Source organism: Hyla sarda, chromosome 2 (assembly GCF_029499605.1).
Source record: "Hyla sarda isolate aHylSar1 chromosome 2, aHylSar1.hap1, whole genome shotgun sequence".
In the NCBI taxonomy this organism is placed as follows: Eukaryota; Metazoa; Chordata; class Amphibia; order Anura; family Hylidae; genus Hyla; species Hyla sarda.
The window spans coordinates 274686550-274696649 of NC_079190.1; the positions used below are offsets into that span (position 1 = coordinate 274686550).

Consider the following 10100-nt stretch of genomic DNA (forward strand, 5'->3'; position numbering starts at 1 on the left):
GTGCTGAGACTTGTAGTACAGCACTGAACAGCTACAATAAAAAAAGCTTGGAGTGTTGGTGACGCCAAGGACCATTCTTTGTTCCCCCTGCTTCCAATGAAACTGCACAGAACCATTAGCAGCCATGTAGAATACAATTAAGTGTATAGTTCAGTAAAGGCAATGAGCGACAATGAAGAGTGCTTACCGCGCCATTTTTATTGAAGCACATTGATCCAAACAGTCTGCCTGACATCTAGAAGACTACAATGATCAGCAATTCCCACACCTTAGGCCTGCTACTATGGACGAGAGGAAATGTACAATACTGCGGATTTTCTGCAGCATTTCTCCAAACCACAGAATTGAATCCATAGCAGATTGTATTATTGGAGTACATAGGATTTAAAACATAGCAGCTGCAGATTTATTGCTGACTTTGACTTTCCTTTTGTAGTCAATGGAGAAAATCTGCAGCCTTAAAGGGGTACTCCAGTGGAATTTATTTTATTTTTTTAAATCAACTGGTGCCAGAAAGTTAAAACAGATTTGTAAATTACTTCTATTAAAAAAATCTTAATCCTTCCAGTACTTAATAGCTGCTGAATACTACAAAAGGAAATTATTTTCTTTTTGGAACACAGAGCTCTCTTCTGAATCACGAGCACAGTGCTCTCTGCTGACATCTCTGTCCATAGTAGGAGAAAATCCCCATAGCAAACATATGCTGTTCCTAAAATAGACAGAGATGTCAGCAGAGAGCACTGTGCTCGTGATGCCAGCAGAGAGCACTGTGTTCCAAAAAGAAGAGAATTTCCTCTGTAGTGGTATCCAGCAGCTAATAAGTAGTGGAAGGATTAAGATTTTTTTTAATAGAAGTAATTCACAAATCTGTTTAACTTTCTGGCACCAGTTGATAAAAAAGAAAAAAAAGAAGAAGTTTTCCACTGGAGTACCCCTTTAAGCTGCTCCTACACACAGCACTAAGAGCCTGCAGCTGCTATGTACAGGGATCAGACCACTGTACTGTGCACTGGTCAGCAGGAAAATCACCTCCTGAATAGACTGTAAGAGATCACATACAGTACACAGGTCTGCAAGAAGATCACCTCCTGTATAGACAGCACCAGATCACATATAGTGAGGGATCAGATCTCTATACAGTGTACTGGTCTGCAGGAAGATCACCTCCTGTATAGACAGCACCAGATCACATATAGTGAGGGATCAGATCTCTATACAGTGTACTGGTCTGCAGGAAGATTACCTCCTGTATAGACTGCACCAGATCACATATAGTACACAGGTCTGCAGGAAGATCACCTCCTGTATAGACTCCACCAGATCACATATAGTGAGGGATCAGATCTCTATACAGTGCACCGGTCTGCAGGAAGATCACCTCCTGTATAGACAGCACCAGATCACATATAGTGAGGGATCAGATCTCTATACAGTGCACTGATCTGCAGGAAGATCACCTTCTGTAAAGACTGCACCAGATCACATATAGTGAGGGATCAGATCTATATACAGTGCACTGGTCTGCAGGAAGATCACCTTCTGTATAGACTGCACCAGATCACATATAGTACACAGGTCTGCAGGAAGATCACCTCCTGTATAGACTGCACCAGATCACATATAGTGAGGGATCAGATCTCTATACAGTGCACCGGTCTGCAGGAAGATCACCTTCTGTATAGGCTGCACTAGATCACATATAGTACACAGGTCTGCAGGAAGATCACCTCCTGTATAGACTGCACCAGATCACATATAGTGAGGGATCAGATCTCTATACAGTGCACTGGTCTGCAGGAAGATCACCTCCTGTATAGACTGCACCAGATTACATATAGTACACAGGTCTGCAGGAAGATCACCTCCTGTATAGACTGCACCAGATCACATATAGTGAGGGATCAGATCTCTATACAGTGCACCGGTCTGCAGGAAGATCACCTTCTGTATAGACTGCACCAGATTACATATAGTACACAGGTCTGCAGGAAGATCACCACCTGTATAGACTGCACCAGATGACATATAGTGAGGGATCAGATCTCTATACAATGCACCGGTCTGCAGGAAGATCACCTCCTGTAAAGACTGCACCAGATCACATATAGTGAGGGATCAGATCTCTATACAGTGCACTGATCTGCAGGAAGATCACCTTCTGTAAAGACTGCACCAGATCACATATAGTGAGGGATCAGATCTCTATACAGTGCACCGGTCTGCAGGAAGATCACCTTCTGTATAGACTGCACCAGATCACATATAGTACACAGGTCTGCAGGAAGATCACCTCCTGTATAGACTGCACCAGATCACATATAGAGAGGGATCAGATCTCTATACAGTGCACCGGTCTGCAGGAAGATCACCTTCTGTATAGGCTGCACTAGATCACATATAGTACACAGGTCTGCAGGAAGATCACCTCCTGTAAAGACTGCACCAGATCACATATAGTGAGGGATCAGATCTCTATATAGTGCACTGGTCTGCAGGAAGATCACCTTCTGTAAAGACTGCACCAGATCACATATAGTGAGGGATCAGATCTCTATACAGTGCACCGGTCTGCAGGAAGATCACCTTCCGTATAGACTGCACCAGATCACATATAGTGAGGGATCAGATCTCTATACAGTGCACTGGTCTGCAGGAAGATCACCTCCTGTATAGACTGCACCAGATTACATATAGTACACAGGTCTGCAGGAAGATCACCTCCTGTATAGACTGCACCAGATCACATATAGTGAGGGATCAGATCTCTATACAGTGCACCGGTCTGCAGGAAGATCACCTTCTGTATAGACTGCACCAGATTACATATAGTACACAGGTCTGCAGGAAGATCACCTCCTGTAAAGACTGCACCAGATCACATATAGTGAGGGATCAGATCTCTATACAGTGCACTGGTCTGCAGGAAGATCACCTTCTGTAAAGACTGCACCAGATCACATATAGTGAGGGATCAGATCTCTATACAGTGCACCGGTCTGCAGGAAGATCACCTTCTGTATAGACTGCACCAGATCACATATAGTGAGGGATCAGATCTCTATACAGTGCACTGGTCTGCAGGAAGATCACCTCCTGTATAGACTGCACCAGATTACATATAGTGAGGGATCAGATCTCTATACAGTGCACTGGTCTGCAGGAAGATCACCTCCTGTATAGACTGCACCAGATTACATATAGTGAGGGATCAGATCTCTATACAGTGCACTGGTCTGCAGGAAGATCACCTCCTGTATAGACTGCACCAGATTACATATAGTGAGGGATCAGATCTCTATACAGTGCACCGGTCTGCAGGAAGATCACCTTCTGTATAGACTGCACCAGATCACATATAGTGAGGGATCAGATCTCTATACAGTGCACTGGTCTGCAGGAAGATCACCTCCTGTAAAGACTGCACCAGATCACATACAGAGAGCCCTATCACCTCTCCAGCCCGGCGTCCCCCACACATGCCCAGTACAAAGCACGTAGTGTGGGCTGCATTAGAGGATCCCCCGGGGGCATAGCCGCTCTTTTCTCTCACCTGCACACCCGGACGAACCCACTCCCCTCTACCTGCAGCCGTGTACCACCTTCCCTCTGCCCGAGCATTGCACAGGCCGCTCTGCGCTCACCTGGTACGCGGCACTCGCTCCACCTCACACCGGACTCATGCTCAGTGATAAGCGCGGAATGCGAGACACACAGGCAGGCCTCCGCCGACCATCAAGCCCGGCTCTCCATCGCTGCGCACTTGACAACGGAAATTACGCAGTCTCCGCCGTAACCAATCAGATTGCCTGTACCATCGCCCAGCCCGCCGCCTGACCATGGGAAAGCTCCTCCTATTGGTTATTAGCGGTGCATTTGTTACCTATGGAAGCCACACCCACACTCCCCGGAGTAGTGACGTCATCGTGGAGCGGCGTTGTTTTGTGTTGTGAATGGAGGCGCCTGTGATTGGCTGCTGAATGCCGTGCTTTAAATGGGGGCGCCCTCGTGTGAATGAGAAGACGTCGTCCCTGTTTACTATTATTGTTAGTCCATAACTAATACGAGAGAGAGGAGTGTGAAATCATAAATAGGTATATTATTTGTGGCAAAAAACAATTATCTGGAGATTTTTACATTAATTCTATTTAAAATCTTATCAGCTGCTGTATGCTAGGATCCACAGGAAGTTCTTTTATTTTTAATGTCCTTTCTGTCTGACCACAGTGCTCTCTATTGACACCTCTGTCCATATCAGGAACTGTCCAGAGCAGAAAGGGAATTCAAAAAGAACTTCCTCAGGAACATACAGCAGCTGATGAGTACTGGAAGGGATAAGATTTTTAAATAGAAGTAATTTACAAATGTGTTTAACTTTCTGGCACCAGTTTAATTAATAAAAATGTTTTCCATTGGAGTACCCCTTTAACCCCTTAAGGACCAGGCCAATTTTCACTGTAGGACCAGAGTGTTTTTTGCACATCTGACCACTGTCACTTTAAACAGTAATAACTCTGGGATGCTTTTACTTTTCATTCTGATTCCGAGATTGTTTTTTCGTGACATATTCTAATTTATGTTAGTGGTAAAATTTTGTCGATACTTGCATCATTTCTTGGTGAAAAATTCCCAAATTTGATGAAAAAATAGAAAATGTTGTATTTTTCTAACTTTGAAGCTCTCTAAGGAAAATAGACATTCCAAATAAATTATATATTGATTCACAAATACAATGGGGGAGATTTATCAAAACCTGTGCAGAGGAAGAGTGGTGCAGTTGCCCATAGCAACCAATCAGATCGCTTCTTTCATTTTCCACAGGCCTCTTTAGAGGCCTGTGGAAAATGAAAGAAGCAATCTGATTGGTTGCTATGGGCAACTGCACCACTCTTCCTCTGCACAGGTTTTGATAAATCTCCCCCAATATGTCTACTTTATGTTTGCATCATAAAGTTGACATGTTTTTACTTTTGGAAGACATCAGAGGGCTTCAAAGTATAGCAGCAATTTTCTAATTTTTCACAAAATTTTCTAAATCTGAATTTTTCACACACCAGTTCAGTTTTGAAGTGGATTTGAGGGGCCTTCATATTAGAAATACCACACAAATGACCCCATTATAAAAACTGCACCCCTCAAAGTATTCAAAATGACATTCAGAAAGTGTGTTAACCCTTTAAGTGTTTCACAGGAATAGCAGCAAAGTGAAGGAGAAAATTCAAAATCTTTATTTTTTACACGCGTATGTTCTTATAGACCTAGGTTTTGAATTTTTACAAGGGGTAAAAGGAGAAAAATCCTCTCAAAATTTGTAACCCAATTTCTCTCGAGTAAGGAAATACCTCATATGTGTATGTCAAGTGTTTGGCGGGCGCAGTAGAGGGCTCAGAAGGGAAGGAGGGACAATGGAATTTTGGAGAGTGAGTTTTTCTGAAATGTTTTTTTGGGGGGGTATGTCACATTTAGGAAGCCCTTATGATGCCAGAACATCAGAAAACCCCCACATGGCATACCATTTTGGAAAATACACCCCTCAAGGCACATAACAAGGGGTACAGTGAGCCTTAACACCCCACAGGTGTTTGACGACTTTTTGTTAAAGTCAGATGTGTAAATGAGAAAAAAGATTTTTCACTAAAGTGCATTTTTTTCCCCAAATTTACAATTTCTACAAAGGGTAATGGGAGAAAATGCCCCCCAAAATTTGTAACCCCATCTCTTCTAAGTATGGAAACCCCATGTTAGGATGAAAAAATGCTCTGTGGGCGAACTAAAATGCTCAGAAGAGAAGGAGTCACATTTGAGTTTTGGAAAGCAAATTTTGCTGAAATGTTGTTGTTTTTTTTTTGGGGGGGGGGGGGGCATGTTGCATTTAGGAAGCACCTATGGTGCCAGAACAGCAAAAAAAAAACACATGGCATACTATTTTGGAAACTACACACCTCAAGGAACGTAACAAGGGGTACAGGGAGCTTTAACACCCCACAGGTGTTTGACGACTTTTTGTTAAATTTGAATGTGTAAATGAAAAAAAAAATGTTTTTCTCTAAAATGCTTTTTTTCCCCCAAAATTTTTCATTTTTACAAGGGGTAATAGGAGAAAATGATCTCCAAAATTTGTAACCCCATTTCTTCTGAGTATGGAAATACCCAATGTGTGGACGTCAAGTGCTCTGCTGGCAAACTACACTGCTCAGAAGAGGAGGAGCGCCATTGAGCTTTTGGAAATGGTCAGTCAGGGGAATGAAAGTCAGAGGCCATGTGTGTTTACAAAGCCCCCATGGTGCAAGCACAGTGGACCCCCCCCCCCCCCCACATGTGACCCCATTTTGGAAACTACACCCCTCACAGAATTTAATAAGGGGTGCAGTGAGCATTTACACCCCACTGGCGTTTGACAGATCTTTGGAACAGTGGGCTGAGCAAATTAAAAACTACATTTTTCATTTTCACGGACCACTGTTCCAAAAATCTGTCAGTCACCTGTTGGGCGTAAATGATCACTGTACCCCTTATTACATTCCGTGAGGGGTGTAGTTTCCAAAATGGGGTCACATGTGGGGGGGAGGATCCATTGTTCTGGCACCATGGGGGCTTTGTAAACACACGTGGCCTTTAATTCCATACAAATTTTCTCTTCAAAAGCCCAATGGCGCTCCTTCTCTTCTGAGCATTGTAGTTCGCCCGCAGAGCACTTTACATGTTCTTACTCAGAAGAAATGGGGTTAAAAATTTTGGGGGGCTTTTTTCCTATTTTCCCTTGTGAAAATGAAAAATTTAGGGTAACACCAGCATTTTAGTGAACAATTTTGTTTTCATTTTCCCTTCCAACTTTAACGAAAATTTGTCAAACACCTGTGGGGTGTTAAGTCTCACTATACCCCTTGTTACATTCCGGGAGGGGTATAGTTTCCAGAATGGGGTCACATGTGGGTATTTATTTATTTTTTTGCGTTTATGAACCGCTGTACAATCAGCCACCCCTGTGCAAAACACCAATTTAGACTTCAAATGTACATAGTGCGCTCTCACTCCTGAGCCGTGTTGTGTGCCCGCAGAGCATTTTACGCCCACATATGGGGTATTTCTGTACTCAGAAGAAATTGTGTTACAAATTTTGGGGATCTTTTTTTCCTTTTACCGCTTGTGAAAATAAAAGTATGGGGCAACACCAGCATGTTAGTGTAAAATGTTTTATTTTTGTACAGTAACAAGCTGGTGTAGCCCCCAACTTTTCCTTTTCATAAGGGGTAAAAGGAGAAAAAGCCCCCCAAAATTTGTAGTGCAATTTCTTTCGAGTACAGAAATACCCCATATGTGGCCCTAAACTGTTTCCTTGAAATACGACAGGGCTCTGAAGTGAGAGAGCGCCATGCGCTTTTGAGGACTAAATTAGGGATTGCATAGGGGTGGAAATAGGGGTATTCAACGCCAGTGATTCCCAAACAGGGTGCCTCCAGCTGTTGCTAAACTCCCAGCATGCCTGGACAGTCAGTGGCTGTCCGGAAATGCTGGGAGTTGTTGTTTTGCAACAGCTGGAGGCTCCGTTTTGGAAACACTGCCGTACAATACTTTTTCATTTTTATAGGGGGGGACAGTGTAAGGGACAGTGTAGTGTTTTTAGGGTACATTCGCACTGGCGGGCGTTTACGGTGAGTTCCCCGCTAGACGTTTGTGCTGCGGGAAAAAATTTGCCGCAGCCTCACTGTAAACCTGCCCGTGTGAATTTACCCTGTACATTCACATGGAGGGGGGGGGGCAAACCTCCAGCTGTTTCAAAACTACAACTCCCAGCATGCTGGGAGTTGGACTTTTGCAACAGCTGGAGGCACACTGGTTGGAAAACCTTCAGTTAGGTTCTGTTACTTAACTCAGTATTTTCCAACCAGTGTGCCTCCAGCTGTTGCAAAAGTACAACTCCCAGCATGTACTAATCGCCGAAGGGCATGCTGGGATTTGCAGTTTTGCAACATCTGGAGGGCTACAGTTTAGAGACCACTGTATAGTGGTCTCAAACTGTAGCCCTCCAGGTGTTGCTAGGCAACTCACCGGTCAGGGAGCCGCATCGCCCTCCTCTGCTGCCACTGATCCCCGTCGCTGATCGTCGCCTCCGCCGCTGTAAGTGGACTTCGGTGCCGGTCCGCTTCGGTTTCCCCATTCTGCCCCGCCTATTGTGGGTGGGCAGAACGGGGAAACCAAAAGTTAACCCCACCCCCAATCTGCTATTCGGTAGGGACCAAAATTCCCACGGACGTAGGCGTACGTCCTTTGTCTTTAACTACCAGGGCGCTTGGACATACACCTACGTCCATGGTCCTTAAGGGGTTAAATAACTTAAAAGGTTATGCAGGATTAGAAGAACATATTTTACAGAAAACAGCGCCACTCTTGTCTTCAGTTTGTGAGTGTTCGGTTCTATAGAAGTGAATGGAGCAGATTTGTAATACCCCTATACAACCTGAGGACAGGCGTGTCGCTATTTTTCAGAGAAAGCTATGTTTTTCTAATCTTGGATAACCCCTTATGGAACAGACAGTTTTTGTTTTCGTGGTTTATTTTTTTCCTCCTCACATTTTCATAGCACTTACTCTTTTATTTCTCCATTTACAGAGCCATGTAAAGGGTTGTTTTTTGCAGGACCAATTTTACTTTGTAAAGGTTTATGAGGTGAAATTGGAAAAAAAAAAAAAAAGCTTAATTGGGGGTAGGGGTAAAACTGACTTCTTAATTCTTCAGGTCAGTACGATTACAGCAATACCCTTTTACCATAGTTTTTTTTTATTTATTTTTTTTTATTTACTAGTTTTAAAAAAAAAAACTAAAAAAAAAAAAAAAAACTATGCTTAAAAATTCTTTCCTCTGACGCCTATAACTTTTCTGTCTCTCTCTGTTGAAGTGGGAGATAACCCCAGAAACATGTTATTGTTTGCTTTTTATTGTTTTCGTTAACTCCTTAACCCCTTAAGGACGCAGCTCATTTTCACCTTAAGGACGCAGGCCTTTTTTGCAAATCCCACTGTCACTTTAAGCATTAATAACTCTGGGATGCTTTTACCTTTCATTCTGAGTCCGAGATTGTTTTTCCGTGACATATTCTACTTTATGGTAGTGGTAAAATTTCGTCGATACTTGCATCATTTCTTTGTGAAAAATTCCCAAATTTGATGGAAAATTTGAAAATGTTGCATTTTTTTTACTTTGAAACTCTCTGCTTATAAGGAAAATTGACATCCCAAATAAATTTTATATTGATTCAAATGTACAATATGTCTACTTTATATTTGCATCATAAAATTGATGAGTTTTTACTTTTGGAAGACATCAGAGGGCTTCAAAGTTCAGCAGCAATTTTCACATTTTTCACAAAAGTTTCAAAATCTGAATTTTTCAGGGACCAGTTCAGTTTTGAAGTGGATTTGAGGGTCCTTCATATTAGAAATACCCCACAAATGACCCCATTATAAAAACTGCACCCCTCAAAGTATTCAAAATGACATTCAGTAAGTGTGTTAACCCTTTAGGTGTTTCACAGGAATAGCAGCAAAGTGAAGGAGAAAATTCAAAATCTTCATTTTTTACACTCGCATGTTCTTGTAGACCCAGTTTTTCAATTTTTACAATGTTTATGTTAATTGTTCGGCGGGCGCAGTAGAGGGCTCAGAAGGGAAGGAGCGACAATGAGAGTGAGTTTTTCTGAAATGGTTTTTGGGCGGCATGTCACATTTAGGAAGCCCCTATGGTTCCAGAACAGAAGAAAACCCCCACATGGCATACTATTTTGGAAACTACACCCCTCAGGGAATGTAACAAGAGGTACAGTGAGCCTTAACACCCCACAGGTGTTTGACGACTTCGTTAAAGTTGGACGTGTAAAGAATTTTTTTTTTCACCAAAATGCTGGTTTTCCCCCAAATTTTACATTTCTACAAGGGTTAATAGGAGAAAATGCCCCCCAAAATTTGTAGCCCCATTTCTTCTGAGTATGGAAATACCCCATGTGTGGACATCAAGTGCTCTGCTGGTGAACTACAATGCTCAGAAGAGAAGGAGCGCCATTGAGATTATGGAGAGAGAATTTGGTTGGAATAGAAGTCGGGGGC

General features: G+C 42.8%; 1 protein-coding gene across 1 annotated transcript in view; it reads right to left on the reverse strand.

Annotated features, from left to right (window-relative positions):
* STK40 (serine/threonine kinase 40) overlaps positions 1 to 3852 on the reverse strand; it is a 45642-nt gene extending 41790 nt beyond the window's left edge. The window contains exon 1 of the mRNA XM_056557138.1: positions 3645 to 3852. The gene's annotated coding sequence lies outside the window, so the exon portion shown is untranslated. The remainder of the gene's footprint in view (positions 1 to 3644) is intronic.
* Positions 3853 to 10100: the final 6248 nt, after the last annotated feature.